The sequence below is a fragment of the Eutrema salsugineum genome, unplaced genomic scaffold (genome assembly GCF_000478725.1).
Source record: "Eutrema salsugineum unplaced genomic scaffold, Eutsalg1_0 scaffold_4, whole genome shotgun sequence".
Taxonomy (NCBI): domain Eukaryota; kingdom Viridiplantae; phylum Streptophyta; class Magnoliopsida; order Brassicales; family Brassicaceae; genus Eutrema; species Eutrema salsugineum.
The window spans coordinates 11165964-11188035 of record NW_006256686.1 but is presented as its reverse complement, the minus strand read 5'-3'; positions in this window follow the sequence as shown (position 1 = coordinate 11188035).

Genomic DNA, 22072 nt, shown 5'->3' with positions numbered 1-22072 from the left:
GAGCTTCTATCAAGACTTCAAGATCAACATTTTGCTTTAACCCAAGAGAAGGCAATAGAGTAGCTCATAAAATAGCTTAGGAGACTTATTCTTTTGTGATTAATATCCCTAAGTTGTATTCTGCCTGAAAAGAAACGAATCATTCATCAGTCAAAAATCAATTCCGCAACAAATACAAAATTCCTAATCAAATTTGGTTTCAGAAATTTGATTCCCCAACTAACCAACACGAGTAACCCTTATCAATCCCAGACAATCGATTTCGTTTGTGGTTAAGTACTCCCCAACTACACCCAATTCATCTAACAAAATAAGAACAACCAAATCAAAATTACAGAGAATACCGGTTTACCTTCCACCATCTCCCTCTATCCCAGAAAATCGCCGACCACTATCCCATCAAAGCAAGGAAACGATTCGAATAAGCATGCATGAAGAACTAGCTGGGTAATCTCTCAGTCTGCAAATGAATCGAAGGAGAAAAAAAGGACTTGGGAAAAAAATGAATCGGTGAAGTGATGGGCTTGCGGGCCTAGTGTTGTTTTTTAACAAGCCCATTGGTCCTCCAAAAGTTTTAAATTTATAAAACCCTAGTGTCTGCAAGTGCACAGATGTACGTTGTAGAACTTAGGGTGTCGATCCACATAGAGGATGTCTAATCTGCAAGAAACAACAAACTGGGAAGTAAGCAAATCATAAACAAATAAAAGATATGCGGTTTTTGGTTAAGATCCTAAACTAAACCTAATCTAATATTCACAAGAGATGCAATGCAGGATGAATTGTTAAAAGAACATCTAAAGCATATCGACTCAAACTAAAGACTCTTAAACTCATAGGTGGCGATTTAGACTTCTCTGGTTTACTCTAATTGATGCATGGTGGCATTTTCAACTAGCTTCCGGGCGATTTATCTTCATCTGTTTCTGGGAATCTGCATTGAACTAGAATAGACACATGTATGATTAACCAACTGTCGTCACCTTAATCAACTAATCTCTTAGATCTAGCAATTAACTCTCGATCTCATGCTAAACTTAAGATCATGCTATGAACACTGAATTCGTCTGCTCACATCTTCTCTATAGGTAGCTTTCGTCTCCTATAGCGACTATGTTCTTCTGAAGCTAGGTATGGATGATCTGATATAACATTCTCGTGGCTCTGATCGATCCTAGGCTCAGAGAATAGGTCATGAATCTACTCTCATGCTTTACGAATGACTTAGAAGAGATGAGATCCAGAATATGGCTAAGAACAATAGAAATCCTAATCGATATATATGCTTGTCGATATCTTCAAACAACTTGACTCTCTGGGACTAATCTACATGATGCAATGAATGATAAAAGACATAGAAGGACGCAATGAATGTTAAAAGACATAGAAGAATACAAAAGAATGAAACAGAAAAGTTAATAAGATAAAAAGGAGGAAGAACAATGGATCTGGGGAAGAATCCCCATCTCCATCGCCTAACCCTAGAAAAAAAAAGTTATGTATTTATAGGTCCTAAGGTCTTCCAGGTCTCATTTAGGACTTCTCTGAAGAGGAATGGCGAAGTGGGCTTTGATGTTGGGCCTTGTGGCTCGTCCTAAGGTCCACCGGGGGTGAGAGTCTTCCAGGGCAGGTAAAACATGTGTTTCCCGTGGGTGAGAGTCTTCCGGGACTGCTGAACTGGGTTAACTTGTTTTCCATGTATCTTTTGATTGCACCGTTGGATCTTTGTGATGTAAAGTGATATGGAAAGCTGGTTGTCTCCTCTTGATTGTCGCCAAATTTGAGCTGGATCGGACGGTGAGAAAATCTTCATTTGAGGCTGAACTTCTGACAATCTAACTCTGAGCTAAAATTGTGGATTTCTTCCATTTTGCTATCATATTCCCTAAGTTTCCTGAAAAGAGCCTTGAAACTACAAATACATGGAAATCATAATAAAAGTTCCTAAAACAAAGTAAAACCTTTGAAAAAGCATTTGAAATCAATAGTGAAAAGTGGTCAAAATTAGATGTTATCAACTCCCCCAAACAAAACAATATCTAATCTTGAAAAATATCATTCAACAAAAATGAGAGGGAACTAAAAAATATCAGCAACCATACTTCTAGACTTTAATTATGGAAAATGCATCAATCAGATCAAGTCTAGAAAATTCTCACTAAAATACAAACATAACTAATCCGTTAATCCGTCATGCGAAAATCCACACACTTAGAACTAACTTCCAGTCAACTAGCTCTTAATATTCATTAAAGGTTTTAATAGTTCTCATCAAAAGGATATTAAACAAGGCATTCAAGGTTAGGTATCAAAAAAGATTTGTAATGATAAGGCTGATGTGTTTAGGGTTACCTTTTTCTGGAGAGACAGGATATTATGCAAAACAGCAAGAGAGGATGGAACTGATAAATGCCCCCACAGCTTCAGTCACACTCTTCTTGCTTCAAGATTTCTGATCTCCTTTCTTCAGGTTCTCCTTATAGTTCCCCCAGACTTAGATTTTTGTCCAGGTTGTGAATCCATAACTCCTTAAGTGAATACCTATTGCCTTGACTCAAGTGATTTCGGTTTCTAAGACTCTTTAGGCTTTTAGTTTCCTTTTCTTTCTTTCTTTTTTTCTTTTTTCGTTTTTTTTTTTGAAAGGAGAAACTGCCTTTTGACTTAGAGTCTTAGGGAACACGAAAATTACCTTTAAAAATGAGTTCTTCTGAGGCATCAAAAGATTTATGGCACACTCCTTTCTGGTCTCTTTCAGTCTTTCCCTTGAGTGACTGAAAACTATGTTGTTCCTTCCTCTCCGGCGTTTTTGCACATATCTGTCGATATAAACTTAAGAGAGAGTGCATGAGGTTTGAACATGAATGTTTAGGTTAAGGGTGTGGTACCAGCTAAAGATGAATTGGCCATCTAGGACAACAAAGAGTGGTATCAATAAGGAAAAGATGTCCTAGATGTATATCATGATGCCTTCTTAAAACCATTGATGAGAAATTAGATGTCAAGATTAAGTTATATCCTGGCAGAAAAGATCTTCATGAATAGAAGTCCTCTGGTGGGATTTAGTAGTGTAAGTACTCTAGCTACCGCCTAGTCTAGTACTAAACCTTGAAAGAGCTTTTATGAATGATTGGTGTAGAAGCAAACAGGTTGGTTATCATCATTTGATTTTGTCATTATTCCCTCAAAATATTTTTGACATTTGAAAACACTTTTTGAAACTCCAAAGACTTTGAAAAGATTTAAGAAAATCAAAAAATTTGAAAAAATTTAAATAAAATGCAGAATGCAATGACTCATGCAAGAAAAGGTGGTTAGAAAGGGATGAAATCCTCCCCCAGACTTAAACCACACTGCCCCCAGTGTGAAATAAATTAGGCAAAGATGGGAAATAGAGTATGTAAAAGATTTGAAAAGTTTAAGGAAGAGAAAACTTACCTGGTGGTGGTGATGGATTGTGAGGTGGATGTGGTGGTGATGCTTGATCAAACTTGGATGCTAGAGATCCAAAACTGATTTGAACAAGGTGGTGGTGGTGATGAAAGTGGCCAAGGATGTAATGGAGGTGGCCAAGGTGGAATGAAGATGGCCTAGGTGGCCGGATGTGCTGGCCGCGCATGAAGGCATCCCGGCCGCAGTAGAACGCGCTCCGGCCGCGGTTGAAGACATCGCGGCCGCGGTAAAACTCAGGCTGGCCGCGGCCGAACCTCCTTTGGCCGCGGTCAGCTCCTCTTCTTCTCTTTTTTTTTTTATAGCATACGAAGGCCTGTCCAAAATAAGAAAAACAAAACTTTTAATAGAAAAAGAAAGCTTAAACAAAAACAAATAAGTACTTAAAATGGGTTGCCTCCCATCAAGCGCTTTGGTTTATAGTCTTTAGCTAGACTTTGCAAAGAAAAAGACTTAGTTCAAATAGGATCTTGTCCTAAGACAAGTCTTTTTCGAAATCCTCCTGTTCTGTCTTGCAGGTTCTTCATCACTCCAGAGTTCTTCTGGTTCAAATTCCTGGGCTATTTGCTCTCCTCTTTTGCTCTTAAGTGGTGTAGCTTCATAGAAGATGCCCTTGTCGATATTGGCAAAGGAAACTCGCCTGTTAGGCCAATCCATGATGGCTCCAGCAGTTGCTAAGAAAGGCCATCCGAGAATAACTGGATAAGAGTCATCTTTGGTCTTTACTATGTATAAATCGACAGGTGCAATGCAATCTCCAATCCTTAGAGGAATGTCTCTGGCTATCCCTCTTGGTGTTGCACTTGAATCATCTGCTAAGCTAATCTTTGTCCTGGTACTTGAGATGTGCTTAATACCAAGTCTCAAAGCAGTTGTTTTGGACATTATGTTAATGCAAGCTCCAGAATCACAAAGAATATTGAGAAATCTTTCACCTCTAATGTCACAAGAGATAAGAAATTGACCTTTGTCTTGAACTTTGTGCAGAGTTCGAACTGGTCTACCTTCTTGGGCGTGTGTGAACAATTCTTTCATCTCTTGGATTGATTCTTTGCCGTCACAAAAGAAGTGGCCTATCATGTAGTCTCTACATGCTTTGGCAAACAAAATTCCTTCTAGCAGGGTCTGAACTACTTGGTTGAACTCTTCAAGTGCTTCTTTGCTGATCTTGTTTGTGTAATCACTGGCTTCTTGGGGATCTTTGAGGTGGATCCTGTAAACAGCTGCATCAGGTGATGATCTAGGAAAAGATAGATACCTGGCCCTTCTGAAATATGTAGAGATGTTCTCCTTAGTCTCCTTGCTGTATCTGAAAAAGACTTGAAGGCAGCCTTGCTTCCAGACATCATCAAAATGCTAGATAGAGAGGAATGGACTTCACAAACTTGTTGAATTCGATCAGTCTCTCTCTAGATATGCTCTTGGTTATTGGTTCTGTGTTGTCATCAGATGAATCATCCCTAGGGCTTGGATCTTTTACAAACAAATCATACTCTTCATCTTCTGAGATTTGCTCTTAAAGTTCATTGTCACAAGTGTAAACCATGTTGCAAGATGCATAAGTGTTGGATTCTTCCTTTTCCTTTGATGCTTGTGCAGTGATTGAGAAGACAGCTTGATCAAACAACCTAGGTCTGGTCACATGAGGTCGGTTTTCTGATGAACAGGCTTCAGAAAGAGGTTGAAAGTTCTCCCAATCTGAGAAATCATGCTCCACCGCGGGTGAGGAGTTCGGAGCCGCGGTGGGAGTGGCTCTGGCCGCGGGTGGAGAGCTCGCAGCCGCGGTCAGCTCCCTCCGGCTCTCCATGCTTGCTTCTTCAATCTCTTCTTCTCCATTGTTGATCTCTTGCTTCCAGTGGTCGTCAGGCATGTCTTGGGTATCCAAATTATTGATTACAGAGTTCAGATCACACTCCTTATGATCTTTAGAAAGTTTTCAACTTTCTCTTCTACTTCATCCAAAGCATAGACAACTATGTCTAAAGTAGCGTCAAGCTTTTCTGTCTTGTTTTCAACCTTTACTACGCTTTGCCACAGCTCCAATGTGTAATCGTAGGTCTGGTTTTTGCTCTCATTCAGCTCCTTATCCAAGTCATCGATCTTAAAGGTTAGGGTTTGCAGCTCCCTTTTGTTTTGCCAAATGATAAACTTGTTTTTGTCTTGTTCTTCCCTGACAGACTCTATCCTCTGGTCTAACACGTCACTAGCCTTGGTTCTCTGATCCTCCAGTGTCTTCACATGCTCAGAGAGTTCATCAAACCTTTTGTCAAGGCCGATGATCACGTCATCTATCCTTGTTCGCAGGGCAGCATCGATTCGGGCTTGGGAAGCAAGGAACTGATTCAGCTTGGCTTCCAATCGATTAATCAGGATGTTAAGTCGATTGTTCTCATAGTTCTGGTGCAGAATCTGATGAGATTGTCGATGGTTCACCAGGTGTGGCGAATAAGGCTCATCTCGGCGGTATGGAGGTCGCGAGTCTCCATGGTGGTGGTTCGGATTAGGGTTCCGAAGATGATGATCAAAATCACGCCTAGAGGTTGATTCACACGTGCAGGAAGCTTCACACAGGTCGCAGGACCTTCGCTCGGGGTTAGGGTTTCTCCTTGAGTGATCCATGCTTCAAAGGTTTCTGAAACAAGGGCAAACAAAAGAAAGAATAAGTAGAAAAAGAAAAAGTTAGGGTGTTTATGAATTTGGTTTACTTCCTATGTTGCTTTGGCAGAATCTCGACATATATATAGTCGTTTGCGGCTTCAAACTCCCAGGTTTAGACCTCCAACGACTTCATGCCTCCCTGGCAACGGCGCCAAAAACTTGATGGGCTTGCGGGCCTAGTGTTGTTTTTTAACAAGCCCGTTGGTCCTCCAAAAGTTTTTAATTTATAAAACCCTAATGTCTGCAAGTGCACAGATGTACGTTGTAAGACTTAGGGTGTCGATCCACATGGAGCATGTCTAATCTGCAAGAAACAACAAACTGGGAAGTAAGCAAATCATAAACAAATAAAAGATATGGGATTTTTGGTTAAAATCCTAAACTAAACCTAATCTAATATTCACAAGAGATGCAATGCAGGATGAATTGTTAAAAGAACATCTAAAGCATATCGACTCAAACTAAAGACTCTTAAACTCATAGGTGGCGATTTAGACTTCTCCGGTTTACTCTAATTGATGCATGGTGGCATTTCCAACTAGCTTCCGGGCGATTTATCTTCATCTGTTTCTTGGAATCTGCATTGAACTAGAATAGACACATGTATGATTAACCAACTGTCGTCACCTTAATAAACTAATCTCTTAGATCTAGCAATTAACTCTCGGTCTCATGCTAAACTTAAGATCATGCTATGAACACTGAATTCGTCTGCTCACATCTTCTCTATAGGTAGCTTTCGTCTCCTATAGCGACTATGTTCTTCTAAAGCTAGGTATGGATGATCTGATACAGCACTCTCATGGCTCTGATCAATCCTAGGCTCAAAGAATAGGTCATGAATCTACTCTCATGCTTTACGAATGACTTAGAAGAGATGAGATCCAGAATATGGCTAAGAACAATAGAAATCCTAATCGATATATATGCATGTCGATATCTTCAAACAACTTGACTCTCTGGGACTAATCTACATGATGCAATGAATGATAAAAGACATAGAAAAATGCAAAAGAATGAAACAGAAAAGTTAATAAGATAAAAAGGAGGAAGAACAATGGATCTGGGGAAGAATCCCCATCTCCATCGCCTAACCCTAGAAAGAAAAAGTTTGGTGGCTCAAAATCTCATTACAGGAGCACACACCCGTTTAGGGCTGCTAAACAATGTATTTATAGGTCCTAAGGTCTTCCAGGTCTCATTTAGGACTTCTCTGAAGAGGAATGGCGAAGTGGGCTTTGATATTGGGCCTTGTGGCTCGTCCTAAGGCCCACCGGGGGTGAGAGTCTTCCAGGGCAGGTAAAACATGTGTTTCCCGTGGGTGAGAGTCTTCCGGGACTGCTGAACTGGGTCAACTTGTTCTCCATGTATCTTTTGATTGCACCGTTGGATCTTTGTGATGTAAAGTGCTATGGAAAGCTGGTTGTCGCCTCTTGATTGTCTTCAAATTTGAGCTGGCTCGGACGGTGAGAAAGGCTTCATTTGAAGCTGAACTTCTGACGGTCTGACTCTAAGCTAAAATTATGGATTTCTTCCATTTTGCTATCATATTCCATAAGTTTCCTGAAATGAGCCTTGAAACTACAAATACATGGAAATCATAATAAAAGTTCCTAAAACAAAGTAAAACCTTTTAAAAAGCATTTGAAATCAATGGTGAAAAGTGGTCAAAATCAGGTGTTATCATGAGGAAGAGAGAGATATGCTTAACCCGCGTGAAAAAAAAAAAAAAATGTCTGACCAATGAGAAACGAGCACATCATCGTGCTTAAGGATGCTTAAGTTGCTAAGGAAAGCATCGATGCTAAGCAATTTCTGTATTAAAGATTTATTTTTAATCTAACTTTTTGTGAAGCACCCACTGTTGGAGATGTTCTAAGAGATCTTGCCAGCCAAACAGAGCATTAACATCATTTTTGTCACCACCGGATGAAATTGGCTAGTGGTTAAGTGCAGGGGTTGGTCTCATGTACTCCTAGTTCGATTCCCATTACACCATGTCATAAGGTATTAACAAAGGTTAGTTCCAGACCATTGGGGGGAGGGATTAAGGCTCGGGCCCGAACCCCTCTTAGTTAACAAAAAAAAAACATCATGTTTGTCTCATTCAATTGTTCTGAACATAGGCTCACAACATAGATACAACGCTCGCAAAGCAAAGTTTACTAACTGAATCTTATATTAATAGACCCCACAAGCTCTATCATGTATATATATGTTATTTGGAATCTGATGTAATCATGGACATCAACAAAGATCAAAGAGAGCTTGAACCTGAGGATGGAAAGCTTGTAGCTGATCAAGAGGAGCCTTTGATCATTCCAAAAGGACCTATGACTCGGCCAAGAACCAAGAGACTCAAGGAGATCGTAGGAAACATCATCAAACAAAGCCATCCACCGATTGAAGAGGAAAAAGAGAAGATTACGTACAAGCACTTTGATTGTGATCCAAGTCCAAAATAGTTAAGTGATCTTGTGTTCCAATCTTGTACTCTTTTTCCCTACTCTAGTTTTGTACCAATGGACTTCCTAGAAATAGGTTTTTAATGAGGCAAGGTTGGATCACTTATTTATCCTAAGTCAACTAAGCCAAACCCAACATTAAGTCTCGGCCAATAAAATGAAGAGGAGCCAAGTTCAAATTCAAACTTGACAAGTAGCTATGTTATTTCCAAGATGTATTAATATCTTTGGCCGACTTGTTCTTTCTTATATTGTCTTGTAAACCTTTGTAAATACTTATCTTATCTTTATATCAAAATCTCTTTCTAGTTAAGATCATTTGTTCTTTTGAACATCTTAGCTTTAGAGTGTGTAATATCTCTTAAGCAAAGGGATCATAAGATGTGTCATATCCTTGGATCACCCTGGCATATCAAGAGCCTTCCGCATTTCTTGTGTGACCCCTCGATCCATCTCTCTTGTGCTTGAATCCTTTGTGTTTTAAGCACAAGATCTATCCGATCTAGTCATTAGAATGCCGGTCAAGGGAAGATCTTCACCAAGATCATATTAGAATCGAACTTAAGAAATATAGAAAGGAGAAACTCACAGTCAGATGTTTTTTCAACTTAATACCACTCTGACTTTTGAGAATTTTTGTCTCTGTAGTAACAATATAATTAGGGTGAGTGTAATGTTCTTAAAAAAACATTAAGATGAGTGAGCAGAGAGAACACTCTTTAAGCTTTTGATCATAAATACTTCACCGATTAAAAATTCAGATTTACAGGGTTCCATCATTAGAGATAATTATAGTTTACCTTCGTGCAAGCCATGTGAGGTTGAAAGTGGAAATTTCAATTGCAAGGGATTGAGAATGAATCTTGTCTCTTTCAGCATTTTTATCGTGAAGTTTAGGGTTTGTGGTAGAAATGATATCATACTCAAAATGTAACTACTTTGGGACTTGTCCGTTAGGTCAGTTCTAATCCTTTCCTAAAAATGTGGAAAATAGAAACTGTTGTAGGTGGACTGAGCACAGCCCCCTTTTGGTAATTTCGATCAGGTCCGTTAGCTAATTGATGAAGTCCAACGAAGTCTAGGGTCGCTAAGGGCCCATTCGACGATCCAAAACGAGGTCGTTCAAGAGACGGGCTTATGAGTTTAAGGAGCAGCTTGCCACGTCGACATGAGTGAAACAGCTCGCCAGCACGACACCCAGATAGACGGTCGGTCAGGTCTACCTGCCTGACCGTCCAATCTACTCTGACCGAAATGTAACCTAATCTCAACACTATAAATATCCCTGTAACTTTATTTATTACGGGATCCGTAATCTGAAATAAAGACTAAGAGCTCGACACTTGCGAATACATAACTACATAATCTCACCTTGATCAAAAGACCTCGCTTAAGTACATTCTATCGAGCTCGACTCTATTTAACAAGAATCTCCGAATTGCCCTCAACAATATTTACCAAATTAACCTCGCATGCTTATACGAACAAACAATTGGCGCCCACCGTGGGGCTAAGAGATTTCTTTCTACGCAAAGAGGAGCTCGATAATGTCAGGAATTCAAATCAACGAGACGACTAGTCTGCCAACATCGACAACTGCTGAGGAAGGGCTCAACGTACCACAACCAACGACCAAGAAACCTCAAACAGGCAGTCACCGACGCTGAATCCCGTGGAAAACGCAACCTTAAACCCAGGAGTGGAGAATGTAAACCAGAGCGCACCGGCCAGAACCGATGTCGCGATATTATTCGAAACAATGATGGCTCGAATGGAAGAATTGAATCGTCAAACCAGTGCTCGCTTGAACGAACTAGCGGCAGCACAACTCTCGTGTCAAGATCAAGTCAATGTGTTGCATTTTTCAGAGACCCAAGCACCGGGAAGACAAGCGCAAGAAATTCAGCGCGTGCAGCGCGCTCTACTCGGAGATTCGCCTGCGCCACCAACAACAGAAAATCATCCGACCTCGAATGTGGTGAGGTGAATACCGGAGCTCTTGAGCACGACACATGTCTACTTCGAGTTAGAAACCCCCAATAAGACGAAGAGATAAGTGAAATGAAGGCAAAACTGCAAGCCATGACCTCGCTAGTACATCAAGCTACCAGTTCCGCACCTGAGATCGACCGCGTGCTGAAAGAAAGCCAAAGCACAACATTTACAACTCGAATCACTGATTTTCCAATAAAAAATCAAGTAAAGTTCAACCTCCCAACGTACACGGACAACTCGGACCCTAGTCAATATATGACCACGTTTAGCATTCAAATGGGCCGAGCACGATTCACCCCCGAGGAGAAAGATGCAGGTTTTTGCCAACTATTTGTCGAAAACCTCAGCGGCGCGGCTCTTGTCTGGTTCTCCAAGTTAAAAGCAAATTCAATCAACAGCTACTAAGCATTATGGACCGCCTTTCTCAAACGGTACATGATGTACATTCAAGGCGCAGTGTCCAGCGCCGATCTCTTCCAAATCAAGCAAGGTGAAAAAGAATCCCTTCGATCCTTCATCAGCAGATTCAATGCGATAGTTTCTCGCGTCACAGTGACCGACAAGGCATCGATCTCAGCCCTCTGGAATGCTCTCTGATTTGACACGAAATTCTAGGACAGCCTCAAATCGGCGCTCCACAAACTCTTGAGGATGCGCTTATCCGCATCACCTTGTATATTGAAGACGAGGAGGAGAAAGAGATCGCATCCTCAGCAAAGACAGTGCCGAGACAGCAACCTCCCAAAGAAACTCCCAAGCAAGATTACCAGGAGCCTCGACAACACTTGGATAATAACTATCGAGGCGATAACCGCCGAGGAACGACGTACAACATTAACACTCAGCAACAAAATCGCCAGTATCAACCTCAATCAAACACATGGTAACGAGGTGATCGCGGGGAGACGAGGCCTTTCTGCGATTACCATAACAAGTATGGCTATCCGACCGCGATGTGTCGTGAGCTATAGGCCTATTTACTCGCAAAGTATCGCAAGGGAGAGATCGCCCTAGCAAACCAACCCCAAAGTAATGCATCACGCAATAACGAAGCTCGACCAATGGTACCCACCGAGCAGCTTCCACCTCATCCTCCAACTAGCGAGCAAGCAAATGACTATCCAACAAAGAGAGATCGAGGTAACCCAGCCGCGAGGTGACACTCCCCTGGCATCTCGAAAAAAAGTGTTCATGAATATGGGAGGCCTGTCATCTTGCAACGATTCCGTTCGGTCGATAAAAAAGTACGGCCGACAAGTCATGGTTGCACAGAAGTGGCAAGTAAAAGGTCCCAAAGCAACTGAAAGCGATGCGATTACATTTTCAGAGGTCGACGCGGAGGGAGTAGACATGCCACACAACAATCCGCTTGTAATCGAGCTGCGGATCACAGATTGCGAGGTGTCACGGATCTTGGTCGATACAGGGAGCTCAGTGGATCTGATTTTCAAGGAAACTCTCGATAAAATGGAATTGGCCAACCACCATCTCAAATCCTCCGTGAAGCCATTCACAGATTTGATGGGGATACGGTCTACTCGATCGGGACAATCAGACTTCCGGTCTACGTTGCGAAGACAACTCGCCTCGTCAAATTTATCGTCATCGATAAACCTGCCATCTATAACATAATTCTGAGAACCCCCTGGCTGCAATCCATGAAGGCGGTACCGTCGACCTATCACCAATGCCTCAAGTTCCCTACAACGTTTGGGGTAAAGACCATTCGGAGATCCCAAAAAATGTCGAGACTTTGCTTCACGGCCGAACACAAACTCCGATTCAAATCCATGATTCCAACCAAGGCGTGCCTCACGATCTTACCCACGAATCCAACCAAGTCGATTTACAATCTCAAGAAGGACCCAAGCGAGAACTCGTCGTAAGAGTAAACATCGATGAAAGCGATTCCGAACGATGCGTAGGAATCGGAGCTGACCTAAAAGAAGAAATCAAGGTTGAGCTCGTCAGACTGCTTTGCCGGAATGCATCGACGTTCGCCTGGTCGGTAAACGATATGCCTATGATCGATCCCGCGATAACAAGTCACGAACTCTATATCGACCCTACATTTAAGCCGATCAAGCAAAAAAGGGGAAAGCTAGGTCCAGAAAAGGCCCAAGCTGTCAATGACGAGGTTGAGCGTTTGTCGAAGGTTGGCTCGATCATCGAGATCAAATATCCGGAGTGGTTAACGAACCCAGTCGTCGTCAAAAAGAAAAACGGCAAATGGATAATCTACTTGGACTTCACCGATCTCAAGAAGGCATGCCCCAAGGATAGTTTCCCCTTGCCACATATAAATCGAATCGTCGAGGCAACTGCCGGGAACGAGCTCTTGTCGTTTATGGATGCTTTCTCCGACTATAATCAAATCACGATGCATCTCGAAAATCATGAAAAGACGTCTTTCATCACTGACCGGGGGACCAACTGTTATAAGGTAATGCCGTTCGGATTAAAGAACGCGGGCGCGACGTACCAACGACTAGTTTACCACATGTTCCCTGATCAGTTGGGACGAACAATGGAAGTTTATATCGACAATATGCTAGTAAAATCACTCACCGCCGGCATTCACATCGGTCACCTACAGGCTTGCTTCACTGTCTTGAACCAGTATAAATTGAAGCTCAATCCGACTAAGTGCACTTTCGGGGTTACATCCGGGATATTTCTCGGTTACATCGTCACTAAACGAGGTATCGAGGCAAATCGACGCCTTAATCAATCTGCCATCACCTCGCAGCACTCGTGAGGTCCAATGCCTCACCGGCCGAATCGCGGCACTCAACGGGTTTATCTCACGCTCCACCGATAAATGTCTTCCCTTCTATCAACTCCTCCGAGGCAATAAACATTTCGAGTGGGATAGCAAGTGCGAGGATGCATTCCAGCAATTTAAGAAGTACCTCGCGAGCCCGCCAATTTTAGCGAAGCCAGAGAAAGGCGAAACCCTCTACCTTTACATCGCGGTATCGAGTTCTGAAGTAAGCGGAGTCTTAGTCAAGGAAGATCGGGGTGAGCAGAAACCGATCTTCTACGTCAGTAAAACTCTGGACGACGCGGAAAAGTGTTATCCAAAGTTGGAAAACTCGCCCTTGCGGTCATTATGTCCGCCAGAAAGTTACGACCTTATTTCCAGTCTCACTCGATCATCGTCTTGATAAATCAGCCACTTTGAACGATACTGCACAGTCCGAGCCAGTCAGGTCGCATGGCGAAATGGGCACTAGAGTTGACGGAGTACGACATCGAGTATCACAATAAGAAAAGCGACAAATCACGGGTTCTCGTGGATTTTCTGGTAGAACTCCCACTGGAATTAATCCAGACCGACCTCCCTGACGAGAAATGGTCTTTATACGTCGGATCTTCTTCATCCCGAAGTGCAGGTATTGGCATCCGTTTGGAATCCCCGACAAAGGAGATATTGGAGCAATCATTCCGGCTCGAATTCCCAGCTTCCAATAATGAGGCAGAGTACGAGGCCCTACTTGCGGGACTTTTCCTAGCTCAAGCAATCGGAGTAAAGAAAATCGAAACTTTCTGCGACTCACAGCTCGTCGCTAATCAGTACAGTGGCGACTACGATACCAGGAACAACCGGATGAATTTGTACCTTAAATCCGTCAAGAGTCTCACCGATCGCTTCGAATCTTTTTCCCTCACCAGAATCCCAAAGAGCGACAACACTTCCGCGGACGCACTCGCCGCCCTCGCTTCGACATCTGAATCATACCAAAGGCGCGATATCCTAGTCGAAAGCATCAACGCCCCCAACATCATCTTACCTCGAGGAGTATGTGCCGAAGCGAACAGCGTAGACGCCAATGAATTGCCTCTCCCCGATGTCGTCGATGAGCCCGCAGAATAGGAACCATCAAATGATGATTGGAGGATCGAGATCTTGCTTTACATAACAGATGGCCAAGCTCCACCCGACCGATGGGCAACAAGATGCCTTAAAGCTCGAAGCATGAAATATGTCCAGTCACACGGCAACCTCTATCGATGGAGTTTGATAGGAGCCCTGCTCAATTGCCTATACGGAGAAGAGACACAAGATGTCATGAAAGAAACACATCAATGAGCATGTGGAAATCACTCTAATAATCGAGCTCTAGCTCTGAAAATCAAAAACCACGGCCACTTTTGGCCGACAATGCTGACAGACTGTGACCGATTCCTAGCTCGCTGCGAGAAATGTCAACGGCACGCACCAATGATCTATGCACCAGCCGAACTCCTCGCCGCTTCCTCGCCACCTTATCCCTTCATGCGATGGGCGATGGACATCGTAGGTCCACTTCCCCGATCCCGACAGAAACGATTCATGCTTATCATCACTGACTACTTTACGAAGTGGGTCGAGGCTGAATCATACTCTAAAGTCAAAGCAACCGATGTGAAGAGCTTTGTCTGGAAAAACATAATTTGCCGCCACGGACTCCCTTACGTGATCGTCACCGATAACGGTCCCCAGTTCATCTCCGACATAATCGAGGACTTTTGCGCCAAATGGAAAATACGGTTTGGCAAATCAACACCACGATACCCACAAGGGAACGGACAAGCCGAAGTGACCAACAAAACTATCCTTAACGGCATCAAGAAGACACTCGAAGAAAAGAAGGGTTTATGGGCAGACGAGTTAGAAGGAATCATCTGGTCACACTGAACCACACCGTGACGATCGACGAACAAAACTCCTTTTTCATTACCTCATGGTATGGAAGCTTTAGCCCCCACCGAGTTCGCTCTACCGAGCATTGATGTGTGCTGTCGTGTGTTGAGAGGGTTGTCAAGTTCTACCCTAATTGAAATCAATAGCCGCAAGTGCACAGCTGATCGATTGTAGTACTTAGGGATCGAATCCACAGGGAAATAGGATCTTTTTCTGCAAAAAGCTTTTGAAATAAGTTAAAGTAAGGAAGTCTAGAACAAAAACGGTTTAGTGGGGGTTTGGTAGTGTGTTTAAAATCTAAAAACGAAATATTAAAAGAGAATACGGGAATTAAATGGCGTAATAACTAAACTTAACGAAAGTAACTAAAAATGATAAAAGCGGATATTCTAATGCTTAAATGAAAATGAACTAAAAAGGAAAGACAATATTGAACTAAAGCTTAAAAGAAAATCGGTGTAAATCAATAAGGAAGAAGACGTTGGGGTTCAGAGAAGTTTTCTCAGGGGTACAAACGATTTAAAACATTGCTAGAGAGTAAAATTGATAAGATCTTAGCTTAAACTTTTCGAACTAGAGTCACGGACGTATGAATACGCCACTGTCGTGATCATAGACAACTATCACTCTAAACCCTGACCAGTAGGTTTCCACTCTGGCCCTGGAAGAGAAGAGATGCATTATGTTTAAGACTCGTCCTAATTCACAAATCGCTCATAGGTAGGTTTCCACTCCTATGTTTGTTTTGCTCTCCCAAACTAGATCTGATACCTGATGAACACTTTCGTGTCACCAAGCATCTGGATCAGATTGTAGTTCATGACGCTACTCTCATGAGTAAAAACGAATTCAGAAGAAAAAGTTCTAAGATTCGGCTCAAAAGCTCATGGAATCGTCATCGAACATATAAATTCCCATCGAAAATCCCTTAATCCCAACAATAAAGCTACTCAGACATAATGAACGAAATCAAAGACATAATATTAAGAAGTAGAATAGAAACCGAAATTGAAAAAGAAAGAACAAGGGTTCAAGAGAACAAATCTCTCTCTCCCTAAAAGCTAAAGCAAAACAATAAGAATATGAAGTAAGTATTTTGGTGGTGATCCGTTCTCTTCGGTTAGGGTTCCTAATACATGTATTTATAGTACTCAAGACCTCTCTGGACGTCACTTAGGGTTTCTCCAAATGTGGGCTTCAGAAATGGGCTTTTTGGGCTCGGAGGTTGATGGCCGCGGTCGGGAGGGCTCTGACCGCGGGGAATGTATGGTTTGCCGCGGTCGGGATGCTCCTGACCGCGGGAAAATGCTTGTTGGCCGCGGGTGGAAGTGCTTGCCGGCTGGTTTACGGGACATCTTGCTCGCCGCGTATCTTTTGATTGAACCGTTGGATTGCCAAGCTGTAAAGTGCACTGGAAAGCTGATATTTCCATATTTAAGGTCTCCAAATTTGAGCTGTATCAGACGGTGAGAAGGCCTTCAATCAGGGGTGAACTTCTGAAGGTTTGACTCTGAGCTGAAATCTGGTTTTCTATCCATTTTGTTAAGCTTTTCCCTAAGTTACCTGAAAAGAGTCTTGGAACTACAAATACTAGAAAAACATAATAAAAGTACTTCAAAGCAATTAAAAACATAGAAAAAGTATTTCAAAACGGTCCATAAAAGTGGTCAAAATACGGTGTTATCAACTCCCCCTGACTTAAACCTTTGTTTGTCCTCAAACAAAGCAAAAGCCTAAACTGGTTAAGTGAAAACAAAAATAGGGAATGCACAAATCTCATAGACATGAACTCTAAAACTATGACCAAAGATAGTGCATCAATCCACAACTTAGTCTAGAAAATTCTCACCAAAGCACAAGAGATACTAGTCCACTTTTTCCGTCATGCAAAACTTAAACAATTTAAATCTTGATTTCAGTCAACTAGCTCTCTACATTCATTAAGTTCAATAGTGAGTTCTCATTAAAGACATCATCCAGGGTAGACGGCGTTTGGCATTAAAGGGCTATTTAAGTGGTGGAGTTAAAGTGTTTCGGGTTACCTGAAGATCTGGAGGATGCAAGATAATATGCAGAACCGCAAGAGAGATAAGGACCTGTTGATGACCACAGTTTTTCAGTCACTTCTTCTTGCCAAATGTTGTTGCATAATCTTCCTCCTTTGTTGTAAACAGCTGTTCCCCCAGACTTAGATTCTTTCCGGGAATCAGGGAACAATCTCAAAAACTCCATAAAATCAAACTCCAGTTGCCTTGGGACTTAAAATTCGACCTATGTAGACTCTCTAAGGCTTTTATTTCCTTTCTTTTCTTTTTTTCGGATTTTTTTTTTTTTTTTTTTGGAAAGGAAATGCCTTTTAAAGAGAGAGAGACTAGAGGACGAGATTGTACCAAAATTTGAGATTTTTCTAAGGCAAACTGAGCTTCCTCTTGTGTTGAATCCTTCCGGGAACTTTTCCGGCAAATCGCAGGTCTCTGTCCTTGGTGACTGAAAACTGCGTCGTTTCTCTTTCTCTCCAATGTTTTTGCACTTATCTGCATATAAGACAATAGAAAACAAGAGTGCATGTGGTTTAAAAGAGGATTGGGTAAGGTGGGGAACTAGCTAAAGATGAACTAGCCATTCAGGATCAACAGAGAGTGGTAAAAGGATAAAGGAGTCCTGAATGTATGATTTGTTTCCCTGGTCTAATGCTTCAATGAGAAAATTAAGTCCAAATTAAGTCCAAATAAAACAGAGCTAGTGTATCCCTTCATCTAAATCGAAATCATTCAAATTCCTCTGGGGTACTTCGTTTCAAATGTGCTTAGCTACCGCCTAGTATAGTCCTAAATCATGAATGAGCAAGTCACTAGGAACAGTCTAAAAGCACACAGTCAACTATCATTGATTCATGTTCACCATTCCCTTTAAAAAGTATTTTGTTTTGAAAACCGATTTTGAAAAACTTTAAGGAAAATGCAAAAAGTGTAGATAATGCAAGACTCATGAAAGAAAGGTGGTTAGAAAGGGATGAAATCCTCCCCCAGACTTAAATCACACTGTCCTCAGTGTGAAACAAGTCGAGATTGGATGAGAAAAATGCATAAATAATCGAATTGGTAAGGACAAAGAGAACTTACCTGGATCCGGGATGCTGGTGGAGATGAACCGGATTCATTCGAAGGGGTTTTGGGAAGGTGATGGGTGGTGATGAAGGTGGTGGAGGGTGTTGAATGAGGTGGAGGGTGATTGGTGAGGTGAAATGAGGTGAAAGGGGAGGTTTGGGTCGGGTTTGGATCTCAACGACCAAGTGCCGCGGTCAAGGGATGCACGACCGTGGCAAACCATTGCTTGGTCGCGGTCAGGATCACGCGACCGCGGCCGACGGTAGGTTTCCCGCGGTCCAAACACTTGCGACCACGGGGGCTTATATCGCGGCCTCTTCCTGCTTCTCCTTGGTTCCTGCTGGGCCGAGCAGTCAGGTACCATCCTTCTTTTTGGTTTTTTCTGGTTTTTTGATTTTTTTGGCTTTTTTTGTTTTATAAGAAACACCTGAAACTAAGAAAAAGGAAAAAGATCAAAAGAAAAAGAAAGAAAAATCTTAAAGAAAACAATACCTAAATGGGTTGCCTCCCATTAAGCGCTTTTGTTTTAAGTCGTTTAGCTCGACTTTTGGTGTTGGACGTGACTTATTCCAATGAAGAAGACATTGTCCTGAGACAAGTCTTTTTCGACATCTCCTTGCTTTGCTTAGCAGGTTCTCCGTCACTCCAAAGTTCTTCTTCAAACTCTTCTGCTGCAGAACGTTTTCCTGCTTTGCTGTTGTATGGAACAGCTTCTGTGAAGACATCTTTGTCGATATTAGCAAATGAAATCCTCCGGTTTGGCCAGTCCATTATAGCTCCAGAAGTTGCTAGAAAAGACCATCCCAGAATCACTGGATATGTTGCATCTCTCGTTTCGACAATGTAGAAGTCGACAGGCACTATGCAATCTCTTATTCTCAAAGGAATTTCATGAGCTATTCCTTGAGGTGTTGTATTTGAATCATCAGCTAAGCTAATCTTTGCTCTAGTCCTGCGCAGGTGTTTAATACCAAGTCTCAAAGCAATTGCCTTGGACATCATGTTAAGACAAGCTCCAGAATCACATAGCACATTTTTAAACATTTCTCCTCTAATAGAACAAGAGATAAGAAACTGACCTGCAGTCTTGACCTTATGGAGAATACGAACTTGCCTTTCTCTGTAGGTGTTGGCTGGTGTCTCGAACGCAGAATAGGATTCACAAAAGAAAGCTGCAGCATCATATTCAATGATTGAATCGATGTATGGAATCTTTATCACTCTGCATGTCTGGTCTTCTTGGATTGAAGAGTCAGCTGAATCTTCAACACATTCCTTTGCCATCATACAAGGTAATGATTCATGCCAATCTGGTTCTTCATCTGAAACTTGGTTTTCTTCTTCCTGAGTTGCTTTTTTAGGTGCTGGAGGCTGAAGTTGGGACAGGAGATGTATTATTTTCCTCTCAAAACCTGGAGGAGCATCTGAACGACCAACTCCCGCGGTCAGAGGGGTCGCGACCACGGGAAACAGGGCTTTGGCCGCGGTCGGAACACTTGGACCAGCGGCCCCGGATGTAAACTGCTCGTAGTCCGTCTCTTCCTTCTTGTACTTGATACAAACCTCTCCAGTTTCTTTATTGGGTAGACTAGCATCATATGAACTCATACCAGGGCGTTGTTGTGCATCTTCATCAGAATCTTTGGGAGATTTCTTAGAAAACCTCTCAAATTGCTCAATGTTGGGCATCTGCTCCATTCTTGCATCAATCTCCCGTGCTTTGAGCTCGAGTTTGTTCAGCCTGTGCTCGATCTCTTGCAACTCTTTGTCTGTCTTCTCTCTATACCAGGAGGCAAATTCTCTGACTTCTTTAATCTCCTGTTTTGATTCGACAATATCACTTGAGTTTTGTATGATGTCATACCCTTGTCTTGTCTGCTCTGTTGCGACCTGTTGGATCATCCCAGCTAGTGTTTGTGAGTCCTTGTGGGTTTGCTCTTCCAAAACTCGAACATGGTTGGCCATATCATCGAATTTTCTGTTGAACTCTTCAGAGATTGAATCAATTTTCTTGAGCAGGGTGTTTTCGGTGAGAATCTGCTGATCAAGGAATTGGTTTATCATCCCTTCGAGGCGTCCCAAACGTCTGCTGATCCTCAAGTTATCCTCTTGCTGACTAGGGTTCTGAAGTGGAGGATTATAGGCGTGTGGCTCGAAGTAGATTGGAGGAAGGCCATAAGGATCTTCCCGGCGTCGAACAGTCTCTCTGTGCCGGTGGTAAGGGTGGATTGGCTGGCTGTATCGATCCATGTAGCTAAATTTTCGGGCTTGGTGTTCTTCTCTGCGTCTCGTGGCTTGAGGAGTGTTATAGAAACCTTCCTCATTTTGTATATTTCGATTTATAGGATCCATATCTTCTGAAATGGAAACAAAATAACCGAAAAATGGAAAGTTGCAGAAAAGGGGTTCTAGAGTCGATTTACTAACCTTTCTCGGGGTTTTGCAGAAAAGAAAACGCGTGCCTTCCCCGGCAACGGCGCCAAAAACTTGATGTGTGCTGTCGTGTGTTGAGAGGGTTGTCAAGTTTTACCCTAATTGAAATCAATAGCCGCAAGTGCACAGCTGATCAATAGTAGTACTTAGGGATCGAATCCACAGGGAAAGAGGATCTTTTTGTGCAAAAATCATTTGAAATAAGTTAAAGTAAGGAAGTCTAGAACAAAAACGGTTTAGTGGGGGTTTGGTAGTGTGTTTAAAATCTAAAAACAAAATATTAAAAGAGAATACGGGAATTAAATGACGTAATAACTAAACTTAACGAAAGTAACTAAAAATGATAAAAGCGGATATTCTAATGCTTAAATGAAAATGAACTAAAAAGGAAAGACAATATTGAACTAAAGCTTAAAAGAAAATCGGTGTAAATCAATAAGGAAGAAGGCGTTGGGGTTCAGGGAAGTTTTTTTCTCAGGGGTACGAACGATTCAAAACATTGCTAGAGAGTAAAATTGATAAGATTTTAGCTTAAACTTTTCGAACTGGAGTCACGGACGTATGAATACGCCACTGTTGTGATCATAGACAACTATCTCTCTAAACCCTGACCTGTAGGTTTCCACTTTGGCCCTGGAAGAGAAGAGATGCATTATGTTTAAGACTCGTCCTAATTCACAAATCGCCCATAGGTAGGTTTCCACTCCTATGTTTGTTTTGCTCTCCCAAACTAGATCTGATACCTGATGAACACTTTCGTGTCACCAAGCATCTGGATCAGATTGTAGTTCATGACGCTACTCTCATGCAGTAAAAACAAATTCAGAAGAAAAAGTTCTAAGATTCGACTCAAAAGCTCATGGAATCCTCATCGAACATATAAATCCCCATCGAAAATCCCTTAATCCCAACAATAAAACTACTCAGACATAATGAACGAAATCAAAGACATAATATTAATAAGTATAATAGAAACCGAAATTGAAAAAGAAAGAACAAGGGTTCAAGAGAACAAATCTCTCTCTCCCTAAAAGCTAAAGCAAAAACAATAAGAATATGAAGTAAGTATTTCGGTGGTGATCCGTTCTCTTCGGTTAGGGTTCCTAATACATGTATTTATAGTACTCAAGACCTCTCTGGACGTCACTTAGGGTTTCTCCAAATGTGGGCTTCAGAAATGGGCTTTTTGGGCTCGGGGGTTGATGGCTGCGGTCGGAAGGGCTCTGACCGCGGGGAATGTATGGTTTGCCGCGGTCGGGATGCTCCTGACCGCGGGAAAA